Genomic DNA, 3,890 nt, shown 5'->3' with positions numbered 1-3,890 from the left:
GATGGTGATTTTATAACAGTTACTTTATGGTGGGGGAATGAATGAGTGTTAAGATGAAAGTTGGAGAGCAACGGCGGAGAGCTAATGTGCTTGACGTTCCAACCCCAGCGCTAGAGAGGTGCACGAGAGGGAGGAATCCAAGGGTCTGTGTGACTCTTTGGGGGGAGGAGTCTAGTGCAGTCTGGCAGAGTCCAGTTGGGGCTCTGTTTGAACTGCCAGCAAAGGAAATAAATATCTTGTTAATGAAATTCATTGTGGTGCTAAACTAGCAGCAGCAGCTAGGTCAATCATTGAGGACAGGCAGATCGGGGCCACGGCAGAGTGCTCCAGTGTAATGGGGGGAACCATGCCCCCAGTTCCCACACTCCAAGGGACAGAAAAGCTAGATAGCAGTGACCCTCATTGCCATGGGGGCTACGTCTGCACTGCAGGCTTCTTGTGCAAAAGTGCGTCCACACTGCCATGGATGCTGTTGCACAAGAGAGCTCTTATTGCCTTTCACAGAATGGCCATCAGAGCACCTGTGCTTTTTCCGAAAGGGGTGTCTTGTGCAAGAGACCCGTTGTCCGTCCACACCTGCCTTTTTGCACAAGAGCTCTTGTGCAAAAAGGCTTATTCCTTGTAGAAAGAGGAATAACTCTTGTGCAAAAAGCGCTCTCTTCTCACGATCTACTGTACTTTTTCTGGTGCAAAAACGTGCTTGTAGTATGGATGCTCCACGAGTTTTTGCGCAAAAACTCTGCAATGTCACTGTAGCCCTAGTGTGGTGAGACTTGCATGACTTGCAATAGCGATCATTGTCAAAAAGGCTGGTGCAATCGCCATACTGAGTGAGTGGTCGGTATCTCCGTACCAGAACTTTATTCCCCATCTGCAGGGAGTCCAGAGAGGAGCAATGGAAATGAAAAGGGGCTGCAGGGAGTGATGGGGGGCAGAGTACAGAGTAACTCATTTACCTCTTCCTCTACTTGAGCTGTGCCTAGTCAGGCAGGGCTGGGCCGTGAGATGGCCGAGGGTGCAAGGTGGGAACTCTACAACATACCTCCTACTGCGGCAGCTTCCTCCACTCTAGAGATTAGGCGGAGAGTAGTCAGCATCTCCTAAATGGGGAGTAGCTGCTTCCTGTTTGCCCAGCAGCCAGGCTTGCTTCCTTGGGAGGACCCCAGTGTGTGAATGACAGCCACGAGATGCTGCTGGGGGTTCCAGAGCCTGCCTGGATGGAGATGACTTTGTTCTCGCCAGGTTGGGACATGGTGCTGTCTCAGGGCCTGGGATTCCAGAACCTAAAACGGGACAAGACCCTATGGAACGATTGTGCCTTGCCCAGCACCTGGGCTCGCAGTGCTCGCCTACAGTGAGGCTGCCTGAACAACAAATGGGGTGATTTTTCCTGAAAGCTGCACACAGTCCCTTTTGGAAGATGCCAGATTCCCCTTCCCTTCCGCCAAAGCAGGCACAGGCAGCGCTGTATGTCTCACCCACTGAGTTCACGCTGCTTTACAAAGGCAGGCAAGAATTTTGACCCCTCCCCCCCTTTTTCAGATGGAGAAACTGAGCCATGGAGCAGTTTACTAGCGAGTCAGGGCAGTGCAAAGATTAGACCTGTGGAAATCTATACTAATTTCAATTGTTTGACGCTGCGCCCACTAAAACACTTCTTAATGAGCCTCTGAGGAGTAGCCATGGTAGTCTAACTTTGAAAACAACATGTGGTCCCGTAGCACCTTAAAGATTAACCAAAATCTAGAGAATCATGAGCTTTCGTGGGCAAAACCCACTTAATGAGTCACGCTAATGTCTTATAGCAAACTGAGGGATGCATTCCAGTGTGCAAGCTGCCTCTTGTTCCAAGCAGAGCCTCTCACTTAGCACCCAGAGGGGTTTTTATTGGCACTGACAACAGTGAGTTGTTAAGAAGACATCAGATAGGGCTGGCAGTGCTCATCTCCCTTCCTGCAGCTCCTGGGGATGCCTCTGTGCACAGGATGCTCACTCTTGTCAGCCAGAACTGTACAGGGCAACCAGCATGTCCAATTTCAGGGGAAAAGTGCTTTAGAAGGCGAGAGGATTAAAGTGTGGAGGAGGGGGAAATTAGCCTGCGGGAGATTAAGTCAACAGATGTTGTATTACAGTTCAAAGAGTTGGCAAGTGGCCGTGCTGCAAAGGCGCATTAATTCTGGGCAGTTCCTACCAGACCTGGTTTACAGCTGGGGGAAGTACAGGGTAACTCATTTACCTCTTCCTTTACTCGAGCTGTGCATTTGGGGCTGGAGCTAACTGCAAGTTCAGAGGAACTGGAGTTCTGCAGAAATTGTCTCTAATCTATGATCAGCACCATGCCCAGGGCGCGTGCTGGGCTGATTCCCATATTATTTACTAGTTAGGGCCTGTTGATGTTGCAAAATCAACCCCAGCAGGGGATCTAATCCCAGTCTGGGAGTTCCAACCAACATGAAACAGGATTCCTGTTGTACAATGAATGGGGCCGACCTTCTCAGGTCTCTCTAAAGTTAGCAGAAGTGGGAGCTAGCATGCCCTCTTTAGCGGAGTGCAGGGAGATGACTGAATTCCTTGTGAGACACAAGGGCTACTGTCTCATCATTGACTTACAAGATTCTCAGTAAAAAAAATAAATAAAATCCATTCCCATTGATCAGACTGAGCGAGCATTAATTGCCTAACCCTGAATGCAACGCATGAGCGTGGGCTTTGGTACTGATAGGGCCCATTCTTGGGCAATTGTATGTCTCCACCTTTCTTTTATGTTTCGGCACCTGGTCATTTCCTGGGACATCAACATGGTCACGGGTTTAGTGCTTTTTTGCAGATGATAAACAATTCCTTTTCTGTTTTACAGGGAGTGAAGGGAAGAGCAGCCTCTTTTCCCCTGCTGCAACTGACAAAGTGATATCAATTATAGACATGGGGGGGGGGCAATCTTATTTTCCTGAACCCACACGTGTAGGTGACGTAGGAAAAGGGAACCGTATTGTGCTGCTGTCCCCAATTTCCCTAGTGGAAACTACAAACTAATGCTAGGAATTGTCCATGCTCCAGGGGAAAAAAAAATTTTTAGTATGAGCTCAGAGCAACTCGCTGCTGATGGCCTGGTTAAAAAGTCCTGCGTTTCATATGAATTCATAGCACCTAACAGCAAAAGGAAAGTTCCCAACTTTCTCTCTCAATCTGGTTAGTGCTCCAGCTCCCTGAAACAGCGGTTCTTGGAAAAACAGGCAGAAACCCTTTTAAAGTTTCAGCCTTCAGCATTGATGAGTGACTACAGCTCACAGGAGGAAGACTATATACTTGTGATACTTGATCACAGAGCAATAAAAAAAAGAGGTTACTCACCTTGTGCAGTAACTGTAGTGCTTTGAGAGGAGCTCTACTTAAGTGTGTGCACACCTCTCGGGCCTCAGATTTTCGGTTAAGTTTCCATTTGCCTCCCCCCCCACGCTCTTATGTAGACACAGCTGTGCAGGTGATGAACCCTCAGTTCTTTCTCTATCCAAACATCCAGCAACCGACAGTCAAAAGCATAGGGCAAGGAGTATGGGTAATGGTGCACCCACAGAGGGACACGTTTTGAAGAACCACAGTTCCTGCACAAAGTGAGTTACTTCCCAAGTCTTGTCCCTGTGGGTGCTCTGCTTTCAGGTGTCCTGCAAAGGGAGGCAAAAGCTTTGCAACTCAGTCCAAGACTGAAGACAGGACGGCAGTACCAAGTGCTCCATCCGAGCTGACACCATGGACCTCGGCAGTACGCGCTGTGGCCATGCAGCAAGTCTGCATAGCTCCGAGATCGGAGTGCTCTCAAAGCTGTGGCAGAGTATGTTCTTCTACCCTGGGGTGGGGATAGGGAAAAGAGTGCCGTCTGCGTCACCGCAAGT

This window comes from Pelodiscus sinensis, chromosome 9 (genome assembly GCF_052426305.1).
Source record: "Pelodiscus sinensis isolate ZL-2025 chromosome 9, ASM5242630v1, whole genome shotgun sequence".
Taxonomy (NCBI): Eukaryota; Metazoa; Chordata; order Testudines; family Trionychidae; genus Pelodiscus; species Pelodiscus sinensis.
This window is presented reverse-complemented; position numbering follows the sequence as displayed.